Source organism: Panthera uncia, chromosome B1 (genome assembly GCF_023721935.1).
Source record: "Panthera uncia isolate 11264 chromosome B1, Puncia_PCG_1.0, whole genome shotgun sequence".
Taxonomy (NCBI): domain Eukaryota; kingdom Metazoa; phylum Chordata; class Mammalia; order Carnivora; family Felidae; genus Panthera; species Panthera uncia.
This window is the reverse complement of record NC_064811.1, coordinates 174,298,890-174,313,198: the sequence shown is the minus strand read 5'-3', so window position 1 is coordinate 174,313,198 and position 14,309 is coordinate 174,298,890. Positions and strand designations below refer to the sequence as shown.

Here is a 14,309-nt window from a genome sequence, read left to right as displayed (position 1 = left end):
CATTTTACATTTTTGGCAATCAAACAGTTGAGTTTTCTATAATCTTTACAATTTCTCTCAAATGATTTAATTTTATTATTTGACTATCATTAATCTGATATTAAATCTTATGGTTGAAACCTTCTGATTAAGTATAGTGATGGAACTCATGGAATTACCTCCTGCTCTTACCGAATTCTGTTCATGTGATAAAAAATTCTGTAGGCCGTGATTTGGATGAAGTGAAGCCATCTAGCCTATATTAAAGGAAGAATAATCCACTTTGTGTTGAGTAGATTTGATTGGAGAAGTAGGAAACTGGAAGCAGGATAGGAATTCTGGATTGTGGTTGGTCATAGGATCAGCTAGACTAGAGGGGTCTGCTATCATTTACAGATTAGAGGGCCTTTGTAAAGGGTCAGGCAGATACATGAAGTTATGATAAATACTGCATGTAAAATTGTCAGACTGCATGTCAGATGGTTGAGTCAGAAACTCAACCATTCAGGAGAACCAAGAGTGGAGATGTGAAGAACCAAGCCAGCTCTGGGGACTTCCAGCAGCTCAGGTTTGTGGCCCTCCCCACTAGAATTCTCCAGTGATGTTAATGTGTCTTGGCTTCAGATCCACTCTGTGTTTCAAACCTGAGATAGAAGGAATCTGATGCCCAGCTGGAGTCAGATGTTGACTTTTAACCAGTCATCTTTGTTATCAGAAGTTCTCGAGTACGGACGTGGCTCTTCCGGCCTCACTATAGCAGCAACTGGACGCCGTTCCCAGAGAGGTACTGAGTGGTGAGGTGCAGAGGGTGTGGTGAGTCAGGGAGAGGAAGAAGTAAAGATGAGTTTGGTTTTGAACTTGGATTCCTTCAAATATTGAATAATAGTTAACATTCTTTGAGCCATGTCATTATGCCTTAAAGGATACCTTAATACTGTTTCTGGGTGACAAAAAAAAAAAGGTATTCTATATAAACTTCTGATTTTATTGTGTGTGCATGGGCTGCCGCCCAGTGTATCTCTTCTCTCGCAGCATACTCCGTTGTCCCATTGGACTTTGTTTACAAAATACATGTTAAAAGTTAAAATTATTAAGTATTTCAAGATGGTGACAGCAGAGCATGAAGCCTAGCATGGGGCCCTGTGCAGCTGCACAGGTTATATGCCCTGATCAGATCATACCTTTGGCCTGGTTAAAGTGCTCCACAAAGAGTTCTCATTACACTTGAATGACATCTTAATCCCTTAACAGGGCCCTCTTTGATCTGGGTCAGACCTCCACCTACAGCATGGACTTAATGCCTGTCCTTCTCTCCCTTTCTTCATGTTGCGGCTACCCTGGTCTTTTTGTCTCTGGAATGAACCGACCATGCATCTTTCTCAGGGTCTGCGTACTTGTTCCTCTTGCCTAGAACACTTTCCCCCCAGATTTTCACACATAATGTTAATTCCTTGTACTTTTGCTATGATGCTATCATAATTTCTTGCCCTGCCCTGCTTGTCTGGTTTTTCTAACCGTGTTTGCTTTTACCAACCATGTTTCATTTTACTTAAGAACTTATTGCCTGAAATTATATATTTGCTTAATCATGTATTTGTCTGTCACCTCTGTGTACTCTTCCCTACTCTGTGCCTGAGTAGAAACACAGGAACTTTGCCTTATTTTGCACCATTTCCAAGTGTATATACCTCTGTGCCTACACAGAGTAAAATGCCTGCTCTATGGCAGAACCTTGTTGTGGTTTTATTTTGCATTTCCCTGATGAGTAATCTTGAGCATTTTTTCATGTGCCCTTTGGCCATTTGTGTATATTTTTTGGAGAAATGCCTGTTTATGTCCTTTGTCCATTTTTAATTGGATTGTCACTTTATTGTTGAATTGTAAGAATTTTTTATATATCTAGGTACACGTTCCATCCCAAAAACATGATTTGCAAATATTTTCTCCCATTCTGTGTTGTCTTTTCACTTTCTTGGTAACATACTTTGCAGTGAAACAGTTTTTAATTTTGATGATTTGATTAATAACATTAAAAAATCTACTTTTTCTTTTGTTGTTTGTGTTTTGGTGTCATAAGAATGAATCCTTTGCCAAATCCCAGGTTATGAAGAGTTCATCCTGCTTTTTTCTAAACATAGGGAACATTTCTTCTGCATTTTATAGTTTTAGTTCTTTTTTTAGGTCTTTGATCCATATGGAGTTAATACTTGTATACGATGTGAGACAAGAGGTCCAACTTTGTGGGTGTCCAGTTTTCCCATTCAGTTCATGTTTCTTTATAATTCTTTTTATTTCTGTAACCTTGGTAGTAATATACTCCTTTCATGTATGATTCTGGTTATTTGAGTCTTCTTTTTCTGAGTCTGTTTGGCTAAAAGTCTGGCAGCTTTTGTTACTGTACTTCTGTATAATTCCTTCCTTTTTGTTGTTGTGTTGTGTTCCATCATGGATGTAGTCCAGTTGACAGACATTTGGGTGCTTTCCAGTCTGTGGCTGTTACGAAGAATGCTGCTGTGGACACTGGTGCATAGGTCTTGGTGTGAACATATTGTTTCATTTCTTACGGATGGATGCCTAGGAGTGGGATTGCTAGATGGAATGATACATCTATGTTGAACTTTACAAGAAGCTGAATTTTCCTGATTATTCAGGAAATTGAATCTGAATGTATTAAGCATATTTCAATGTATTAAGCAAGTTGAATAAGGCTGAATGTATTAAGCATATTTTCATCTTTATTGGTCATTTGTGTATATTATTTTGTGAGATCTCAGTTAAGATCTTTTTTTTTTTTTTTTTTGTATGGTTATTATTGAGTTGTAAGAATTCTTTGTGGGTTGTGGTTATGGGTCCTAAGATGTGTGATTATCATAAGCATTATTGTGAATGCTTTCTCCTAATCTGTGCCTTACCTTTCATTTTCTTAATGGTGTCTCTGGACAAGCGAAGGTTTTTAGTTTTGGTGAAGTCCAATTTGTCAATTAAAATAGAAAAGTATTTGGTGTCTCACCAGCATTGGAATGATAAGGTAAGATTTCTATTAGACAATTATTCTTAGGTTAAAAGCAGTTTATAGGGAAATAGGATTATAATTTTAATTACATTGCAGAAATGCAGGAAAGCAGTTTTGGGTTTAAGGGTTTCTGCTTGAAGTGCATTATAACAATTTGTTTAGGACTTATTTTTAAAATTGAAAATGAAAGAGTAAGCTACTCCATAATGAAAAGTGAATATATTATATAGGTCAATTTTAAGATTTAAGAGTAAAAGTAAGGTAGACCTTCTTTAATTAGAAAATAATTATCTAAAATATGCTTGCTTATTTTTGAGATACCATTGTTTGCCCCTACCATTTGGAAGTATATTTCTAGAATTTAAGGAAGTAGGTTATTTTAATAGCTTGTTGCCTGAAACCTTCCCATGAAGGAAGGCTCACTAATTGCTTATAGTTAAACATTTTTTCGCTTGTGCTTTCCCTCTGCTTTTCTGAGATCAGAGGACACATAGATATTCTTTGAGCTATTTCTTCATGTTGATGGCCTTGGTATAATTCTCATAGTTTTCCATATTTCTGCAATATCGAGACAGGAAATATGAGCAAAGTTGCAAATGCTGATCTTTTTAGTCTGGTGTAGTCTAACAGATCTCCAGTTCTGGAAGTAAATGGTCCTCTGTCCACTGAATATATTTACTTCCTTCTTTTCCCACCCAACAAAATGTGAGTGGGAGCAAAATATATAATTTCTGAGCAGAAGTGTTAAGAACCAAGGTATAGTTTACTATGTTTTGTTTTTCTCCACCTTGGTTATGTGGGTATCACATTTTAACATAGAGCTGTCTTCAGCCTGACCTGTGAGTAAGGAAATTCCCCTGCTGTCACTTTCTCAACTCGTGTGAGTGAGAAATGAACTTAATTTTGCTAATAAGCCTATGAGATTCTGGAGCACTTCGTTACTGCAACATAACCTAGACTAGCCTGACTGAAAACACTCTGTTTGTGAAATTGAATTCAAGTAAAGATAAACTATAAAGAAATGATGATTTAGGAAGAATGACTTGTTGGGATGCCATTATGGAGAGAAATATCTTGGAGTTGTTCCCCAGGTAAACCAGGGTCATACACACACTTTAAAATACCTTCCTATTTATTAGCATAAACGATTGGTATGTGCCTAGTGATGAATTAAATTAAAATGGCTGAATAAAATTAAAATTAAATTAAAATAATCAAAGTGTGTTTACTTCCTAATGCAGCTTTAAGACCAGGGGCCAATCTCTTAAACTGAATCAGGTAAGGTGTGAACTCGAGTATGTTCCAAATAGGTTAGTGCCTCGTTGTATGCTTCTGTAGTATTCTACTTAGATCATACTTGGTCATTCTCTGTGATGGGGAGCTAACAATAATCTTATTCATTCTTGTATTCTTATTGCCCATCACTGGTACTAATACTTCCCGTGACTGGTACTAGTGTGTGTGGTACGTTCCACGTACACCGATGTGTGTGGGGTGACAAAGCAGTTTACAAGAAGATAGCATTGTTCTCTCTGGCCTTTTTTGCATTAAGCCTGTGTTAATGGGGATAAGGAAGCCCAGTAATTTTCCACCTCTTCTTGATTAGATGATATTTTGAAGTGCTTTTATTTTAAAGATCGGTGAATTTGCAGCATGTCCAATATTTCCATATTCCTGTACAAGTACAAGACACATTTTATGGTCAGGTACAAATTATGGTTAGATTGCCTGTCATTTGTCAAAGCATTGTTCTTCTTCAATCGGCTAGGGCGCTGAATATTGATTCCAGTCATGCATTGACTTCTGTTATAGTGGTTTTTCTATAAAGAATGGGCAGTTTTGGTTGCCACTTGTGGATCAAACCTTTGAATTGCTGCTGTCAGGAACTGAGAAATTGAGGTAGGGAGGGAGAAGAAAGAAAAAGGTGACGGTGGCAAATGTACCAGAAATTGCTGTGGATGGATGATACTTAATAAAGTGTTTTCCTTTGAGGCGGCTCAAAGCACTTAGCCAAATTAATTTTGCTAATATTTGTATCTTATGCATGAGGCAGACGATTCATCTTACCTACCATTTTATCTGTGAGGAAAGGAGAAAATTGTTCATTTCCAGCAGTCCGTAAAGCTGATATAAAGTTGTTATAATAGAAGTGTTTTCTTTATTGAGAACTGAAAGTTCTGTCTGCTTAGTGGGATTTATTTAAGAATATATTTTAAGGATAAAGAATTAATTTCATTCTTTAAAGTGTGCCGAATAAATTCTTTTTTATTTTTAGGTTAGCTTTTTAGATTGTATAATATTTAGCAAATTTAAGTAGCAATCTTTACCAGGCTAGCCTTATGAAAAAATAAAAACCAAAAAACAAAATCTTAAGATAATCTATTTACTAAAACTTAAACCAAGTTTTTATTATTGTAATTCACTCCTAAAGTAATATCCCTCTCATGATTTCCAGGTAACTACATTTTTTATTTATCCGCTATCGAGAAAAAGATACTTACTTTCCTTGTATAAATTCTATTTTAAATGGAGTTTTGCCTGATCACTTCCATGGTTACCTGTCCTTTTATGAAGTTAAAAGCCCTAGAACTTGGAATGGCCTACATTGGGGGTCAGGGAGGGAAGGGTGGGATCGGTGCTGGACTACTCCAGGTACATACTTACCTCCTGTTATTTTAAACATAGCATGTCAAAGTTAACAACTTTCTTGGTTTTGTCTTAACAGTATTATTAGAAGTAACAGATGTTCATTAAAGAAAAATTAGGAAATACACCTATAACAACTGTCACATCTTGTTTTCTGTCCAATATGGTAGCCATTAAATAAAATTAGCCAAAATTTAAAAACTAAAAAATTTAGGGCCTCAGTTGCCCTCGCCACATTTCAAATGTGTAATAACCGTATGTGACTATTGGTTGTCCTATCAGATTGTGCGGATTATAGAAATATCCATCATTGTAGGGATTTCTATCGAACAATATTAGACCCACAGTACCTGTGTATGTAATCCTTTTTACAGTAAAAATGGGATCATTCCACGCATACTGTTTCTTATTTTTTCACTTTGTGATGCGAACATATTTCATTATCAGTGAATATTTTTATCTAATCTCATTTTAATGGCTGTCAAGAATTATATGGAAATAACCATTATTTTTAAATCAGTCACCTATATTATACCATTTATAATATTTCTGATTTTTCACTTTTGTTTTATAAATAGTACTATAGAGAATATTTTCTTTAGATATATGTGTAATCCTTAATTATCTTAGCATAAAGTCCTGGAAAGCCACAAATTCTTAATAAGAATGAAATTGTAACTGCTGGAGCTCTCCACTTGGGTTCTTGGTTTAATCTGTCACATTATGTATTTATATGTCATTCATAAATGAGCTGGGTTAAGGAAAGTCATTTCTCACATCTTCCTTACTCTTTGCAAAAATTCATCAAGAATTCAGTGAAGCCCTCGAGAATGCGATTCGCTTGCTTTTGTTTCATGATTGTCTCATTTCCCTTTTCCTGCCAGAATACCTCCCGTGGGCTTTTTTAACATCAGTTCCCCATATAAACTGAATTGAGATCTTCTAAACAACTCTCAATATAGCATTTTCATAAAAAGTAAAAGTTGGCGAAATTCCACACTTGTATCCTTAAAAAGGAGAAGAAGAGCTAAGGATGATGATAATTTTTCCCTTCTGAAAAAAATCCCCACCGACACCAAACACCGTTATCTTGATAACTTGCCCACTTAGGTTCAACTGCTTTCAAGAAAGTTAGAGTATTTATACATTTACTATAAATCTGAGACTACTTTAGTAGGCATTCTGGTTAATGGTGGTAAGTGTATATATTTATATATAAAGTTTTATATTTGTCCAGTTGCATTTTATTATAATTCCCAGAGTGAATGCCTTCGTTCTCTTAAGGCCTTAAGGAATATATCAAGATGTTTAAATTAGGAGGAAAAGGGTCAAAACCCAACACAACAAAAAAGACCTCATACAGTTTTTGAACTGGTGCAGGGATTTGCTTATTGCTCAAGTCTGTCTATTAAAGGAATTAATTATACATTTGCATTTACTTTTAGATTAACCGTGGAGGTCCGAAATGATCTGGATTGCAATGAGATGTCTGGCGTAAATTTGTGTTTGTATGAAAATGGTATTTGATGCAAATGGCCCATGGAATCAGTCATTTCTCCCTTTACATGGTTATCGTATTATCTGAAACGTGTTCATATTAAAGCCGTGTCCTCCCTTTGTACAGTTCCATGGTAACTGAGATTGCAGAAGCAGGTCCAGATGGGAAAGAAAGATTTACAGCGTCCTTTTCACTCCTCATTCTCAACTGACCCAAACTATATAGAAAATTATTAAGTATAGTAAGTGCAGTTCCAGGCTATAAAAAAATGTGTACTCTTAGTCCTTAAATTATTGGAATCTGTTAATTTTCTTCGTATTATGTTTTAATGTTTATTTACTTATTTTGGGGGAGAGAGAGCAAGGGAGGAGGAGAGAGAGGGAGAGAGAGAGAATCCCAAGCAGGCTCTGTGCTGTCAGTGCGGAGCCCGATGCGGGGCTCCATCTCCTGAAATGTGAGATCGTGACCGGAGCTGAAATCAAGAGTCAGACGCTTACCTGACTAAGCCACCTGGGCGCCCCTTAATTTTCTCTTTAAATGGAGTGGGTGTCAGACTCTTCATCTGTAACCCGAATCCAGGATTAAGTATGTAAACCTTACCGTGAATTGTTCCATATTTTTCCCTTAGACATGACAGATACAAATAAGACATGAAGAAATCCCACACTGTGTCCAAATATATATGTTTATTTTGTGTCAGGCCTGAAAATTTCTAAATTTGCTCTGTGGTACAAGTAATCAGGGTTAGAAATAGAGGACATATATTTTATTTTGCCTTTTACTTACGGTGCCTGTTTGGGGGCACAGTTTTGAGTGTCGGTCTTTAGAAAGAATATGCTTGATCATAAGGATTGAGGGAACAAGAACAGGAAATATTCTAGTGGGTCTCTAAAATGGAACCCTAGCTGTCATGGGTGTTATATCTGAACCTTGGTTTCATGGTTTCCCACAGGGGGATTGTTCAATGGGATGAGAAAGAGGATGCTGGTCATGGGAGCAGTAAATAAAGTTATTTAGGACAAGTACGTAGATGTGCCTTTCATAATTCACCTAAGGGTAAAAAAGCTTGAGTTACAGTTCTGGGGTGATCTTGCTTGTACTCGTGTAGAATAAGGCAGAAATTAAATGCCGGACTTTAGTATTAGATATGACTTCTACTTTTCCACCTATAAACTGTCATCTTGGACAGATAGCAAATTTAGTTGCTGTGAGCCTCAATTTCTCATTTATAAAATGAGCATCATGTTGCATGGGGTTGTTAGAGGAAGTTAAGTGAAATAGTAAAGCAGGTAGAGCCTCGGTAATTGCTCGTTTGCTTTCACTCTCTTTTCCCTTGGGTGGCAACAGTAAGGAGTTCTTACGGCTGGGTTTTGTGTAAGCTAACTTTGGATAACTGTCCATTACCATATGCCATTCTTTGTTACCATCAGTGCAAATTAGTTTATGTCCTTTGTTTCATATCCTGTGTAATTTTTTGAACTTGAATTATGATAAAACATGAAATCAGTTGTTGTTTTTCCTCAGTGTGGGGGAAATGAGCTGAGGTGGGGTGTGAAAATGTGATTGAGTACTGTTATTAAAAATATTGCTAACATTGGTTAGCCAGTGTGTGGGCAAAACAGGTGAAAGGGACTAAGAGGTACAAACTTTCAGTTGTAAAATAAGCCACGTGGATGAAAAGTAGAGCAAAAAACAGAAGAAAGGAAAGAATATTGCTAATGGGATCATTTATCAAATCCAGTAAAAAACAAAAGTAAGTTTAAAAAAATTATTTGGTATATTTCCCAAAGAATGAAAACGTGAAAGAGTTACATTCTTTGTCAGATTGAAAGAACAATAGTGCATTGAAGTTCAGTCTGTGGAATCAGTTCTCAGAGGTATAGGAAAAAAATAGTGGTGATATATATATATATATATATATATATATATATATATATACACACACACACATATATATGTGTATATATATATATATATACTTTTTTTTTTTTTTTTTTTTTACTTTTTAATGCTTATTTGTTTGTGAGAGAAAGAGAGTATGAGCAGGCGAGGGGCAGAGAAAGAGAGAGACAGAATCCAAAGCAGGCTCCAGGCTCCAAGCTGTCCGCACACAGCCCAATGAGGAGCTTGAACTCAGGAACCTCGAACTCACAAACCTTGAGATCATGACCTGAGCTGAAGTCTGACACTTAACCAACTGAGCCACACAGGCGCCCCATAGTAGTGATATAATTTCTTAAACTAAAGTTCAAAGCAAAATCAGAATGTTAGGGTACAGGTACAATCCTGTGTTCCTTGAGGCAACTGTTTCTCAATATGTAACTTTAAACCTTGTACCTAGTGGCACTAAAACGAATTTTAATTGGCTATAATGTTTTATACTAATGAGGAGTTTGCCTGGAATACTAAATCCTCAAGAACTTGAGAGAGGGGAGGTGGGGTGACAGTTTAGGGAAGGTTTTGAAAAGGAGGTAGGGTCTGCCTTTCTCTCCCAGAGACAGATTGGGAAGCACCTTTTTCATGTGGTCATTGTCCCTTAGAACTGTAAAAAAAAAAATGTAATCCTTTTAGAAACTTGTGTAGTTAGACTAAGGTTATTTGCTTTGTTCATAACAAAGTTCATATTTGCTGTGTTTCATTTAGTAGAGTCTAGCCAAGGTTTAGAAAAGTAATCTCCCCCTAAATAAAAGGAAGCATAAAACAATAATTGACCTGGCACAAATGCATTCATTGTTCCTAGGGCTGTTCCTACCATTTTGCCTTTATTTCAGTCCAACAGATAGATTTTTAGCGCTTTCTGTGTGTATGATTCTGTTTTTGAAAGGCAGGTGAAAAGATCCTGATTGAAGGGACAAGGTGTTTATTGCATCCCTATCATATGCCAAGAACCAAGCTAGGTTTATATATAGTGTCTCACTTAATTATAACAGCAATTCTCTGAAGTAGGTAGTGTTTTATGAAAGAGGAAATTGAGATTGACAGAGGTGAAGTAACTTGTGTAAGGTCAGACAATTGCAAAATACAGAACAGTATTTTAAAACTCAGGTTTGTCTGACTCCTGGGCAGTACTTTCTTTTAGACTTGACTCTCTGGGGTTTCCAGGTAGAAAGAGTATCCTTTGTTATACTCATTCTTAGATTTATTTTAGGGCCTGCTTTGTCTTAAATTGTGGTTTGCGTAAGCAGATAATGCTGATTTCATAGATGTATTGTGACCTGGCTTACCTCTATTATAAAAAGGATATAATTGACTTGGATCTAAAAATCTACTATATATGCATATAGAATCATCTGTTTCTAAGTTACTCTGGATACAATGGGCCTTTTAAAAAATTCTTGACTTTCTATATTTGTAGGTGAACTTGATAATGGGAGCAGATTCTAATTGGAGGATTCTTTTATTATAAAATTTCACGCCAAAATTTGATCGTGAAAAACTCCGTTGTGAATTCAGTAAATTTTTATTTACTTGGCTTAATTGTTTGAGTGAGTAAATATTTTTTAATGTCTTAAAAAAACATAGATAGTTTCAGGTATACATGATAGTGATCCCCAAGGTAAGTCTAGGTACCATCTGTCGCCAAAGTTATTACTGTTAATACTGTGTAGTGTTTAGTGTGCACCCCATGCTGTCCTTTACACCCTGGCATCTTACTTATTTTGTAACCGGAAGTTTGTGCCCTTTGCCTTATTTATGCTCATGCTTGCTATGTGCTAGGCACTCCTCTAAGAACTCCTCAGATATTTATTCTTTTTGTCCTCCTAGTAACTCCATGCGGTGGCTACTGCTATTTTCTTATCTGCAGATGAGAAGATGGAAGAGCAGAGAGGTGCAATCACTTCCTAGGGCCCCAGAACTAGGAGAAAGGGAATTGGGAGTCCAACCCATGCAGTCCCGTTCAAGAGGATGGTCTCTTAACCCAACTGTGTTCTTAACGGGTTAACTGTGATGTTTTGTCAGTAGTGAGTGAAGATGACTTGCAGATAATTTGATTTCTTTGAACTTTTTTCCAAAAAAGAAGTGCAGCCTTATTTTGTTTCCAGTGACGTACGTGGAAAAAAGTAATAAGTGGGTATCTGATTAGGCACAAAAAGGCAGGTAGTTCATTGAGGTGAAATTAAGTAATGTATCACAAGTATGCTAGTCCCAGATGTTGACAGGATTCTGAATTTTTGGTGACTTTGGTGTGAAAGGCAAAGACTAAAAAAGGTATGATTAAAAACTTGGGACTTTGACACAGTAGAAAATTATTTCTTGACTGTTTCTTTTCGACAGTCTCAGCATTATATAATCTGTATCTGGGTTCTTTCTCACATGTACTTGTTGCAAATATTTTGTTCTAGTCTGTGACTTTCCTTCTCATGCTCATAACTGTCTTTGGAAAAGCGGAAAGTCTTAATTGTGATGAAGTACAATTTATCACCTTTTTTTTTTATGGGTAGGCCGTTTTTATCTTAAGAAATCTTTTCTCTCTCAAGGCCATGAAGATTTTCTTCCATGTCTTGTTCTACAGGTTTTATTGTTTTAACTTTTATTTTTGAATTTATGGCTCATTTGGAGTTAATTTGTTTCTAAGTGTGAGGTAAGAGTCAGACTTTGTGTGTTTTCTTTTTCTTGTCTGTGTAGGTAACTGTTGTTCCAACGTAGTTTGTTCAAAATATTTTTTTCCATCATCGTGTTACCTTGCTGCCTGTATTTTTTTTAAGTTTATTTATTTATTTTGAGAGAGAGAGCGCGAGTGCGCCTGAGTGTGCGAGTGGGGGAGGGGCGGTGGGGGGGAGAGAATCCCAAACAGAATTGTGTTGTCAGCCCGATGGGGGCTCCATCTCACAAACCAGGAGATCATGACCTGAGCTGAGATCAGGAGTCAGAGGCTTAACTGACTGAGCCACCCAGGCGCCCATCCTTGCCTTCTTTATAGAAAAATCAATTAGCTATACTTGTGTTGGTCTGTTTTCTTTTCTGTTAATCTGAATATCGGTTTTTATCCCAATAATTCACTGTCTTAATTACTATATCTTTCTAATAAATCTTGAAATTGGGTAGCATGATTTCTTCAACTTTCCAACGTGGTTCTGAGTATCTCTACTTTTTCAGATCATATTTTCCTTTAATTCTTTGAACTCATTTATAATAATTGCTTTAAAGTCTTTGTCTGCTAAGTCCAACATCTGGGCCATCTTGGACATGATTTCTTTTGACTGCTTTTTTTGTTCTTGACTGTGGACCACATTTTCCTTTTTCTTTATATGTTTAATAATTTTTTATTCAATAGTAGACACTATAGGAACTACAATATTATTTTTATTTATCTTCCTCTGAAAAATTTTTATGCTTGTTTTAGCAGAGACTTTGGTTGCTGGCAAATCACCCTGAACTTCTGGATGTTTGGATTTATGCTTTATTAAATAAGTGCATTTCTGTGGAAAGCCCAAGGTGCTTCCTAAAATCTTTATCATAGTGGGACTCAATGTTCATACTGTCTCCTGCAGATCTTGTTGAGGTTTGGTTTTAGAATTTATTAGGGTGTGTCGAGTCTAGGGCTTATTCTAGAGCAATTTCCAAGTATTTTGGCGTTTTTTCTGTTCTGAAGAGCTTTTGTTTACTTGGGTCATATATAACATTAGAAATCAAAACTACAATCTTCATAAAGATACTCATTTATTTAGCAAATACTAAATTCACTATATATTGAGAGAAATAATGTTGTTATGAAAAGTAACTATGTTTTCCAAAACCAAAAAGTTAGTAAAAATATTGGCATTAATGCATATAGTCTTTATTATCTGGCTTAATCAAAGACAATGGGATCCTCCTGTCTACTTTTGTGTGCAATATGTTCTGATGAAGAAAATTCAGATTTATAGTTGGAAGAGGGAAATGTATATAATAACATTTTCGAATAATTGTGAGTATTCTTCTTTGATATCCCAATCCAAACTTGACAAGTGGTAGACTCTAAATAGGCAATTGCCATATGGAAACAGACCATAACAGAAAACTTTTTGTACTCTGTAACATCACAGTCTATTAATCTGTGTTTCACTTGGAAAGGTTCTGTACTCAAATATGATTTTGTAGGTTTCCATTGGTCATTTTGGAAATAGTAACTCACTGAGTTGGAAATTCCAAGATGTTGACATATTTTAAATCTATACCAAAAAACTACTTTTGTTATACCAATGTCAGCAGAAAAGTCTACGTTCAAATTTATGTAGGCAGAGAAAAAAAAATTGCAAAATTCTAATTTTTGCATGAAAACTTAAATTTTCCATCATTGGCATTTTAACAATGCCTGCCAGATACCAAGTCTGAATGACCATAGTGTTTGTTTGCTCTTCTTTTCATTAAAAATGGTGCATCATGACAAAAAGTGGCTAGTTCAGCTTGCAACCACAGTAATCCCATGAGTCCTTTAACTGAGATAGTAGAAGTCTTTATGCATGTTCCAGTTCTTCACAGAGAACACTAAGAAGATGTGTATCTGTGGGTAAAGATTTAATACAATTAATAATTTTTACTGTCATTAAGGACATTCTAAAATGAAACCACTTTATTTATTTATTTTTTCTTTCAAGGCAGTGAAGAATGTAGGGATCCCTAGTATAGTTTGGGGCCACTGCCTTGGATTGTGCTAAGTTACCAACAATTTTATTCGTTGCTTTTGTACCATCAGTGCAGATGTTAATAATAATGAAACAGGGAAGTTAGTGACGTTGTAGACCCCAAGTCTCTGCTCTAGGGTGTGGTGCCTATTCATAACTCAGATGGCCTTTTGTTTTCTCAGCTCTGCACTGTGTTGAGGAGGTGTTTTTAGTATCTCTGTACTTTCGTAAGGCCAGAATTTCAGTTTCTCTCAGCACTGCTGCCCACCCCTTGCACTTTTTGACCTCCACTAACTGTGTGATGTGCTCAACCCAACAGTAGCTACTACCTGTCAAGCCTCGGGTGGTCTTACCTTATACAAACGATACGAGGCCAGCCCACAGCCTTGTTATCACAAGGGACCCCTACACAGACATTTGGGCCCTGCTTGCTGCCTCGTCCCTCCTCTCCAGTTTTCCATCCTGCAGATTCCAACCAGTTCATGTTCTCCGAATTCAGATCTCTGTCTTCTCAGCTCAGCGTGACAACCTTGTTCTGCTCTGATTCCAGTTGTAGGCAGGTGGTTGC

General features: G+C 36.3%; 1 protein-coding gene across 2 annotated transcripts in view; it reads left to right on the top strand.

Moving 5' to 3' along the window:
* The window catches only part of TNKS (tankyrase), a 212,126-nt gene that overhangs the window by 41,050 nt on the left and 156,767 nt on the right, over positions 1-14,309 (top strand). The window lies entirely within an intron of this gene.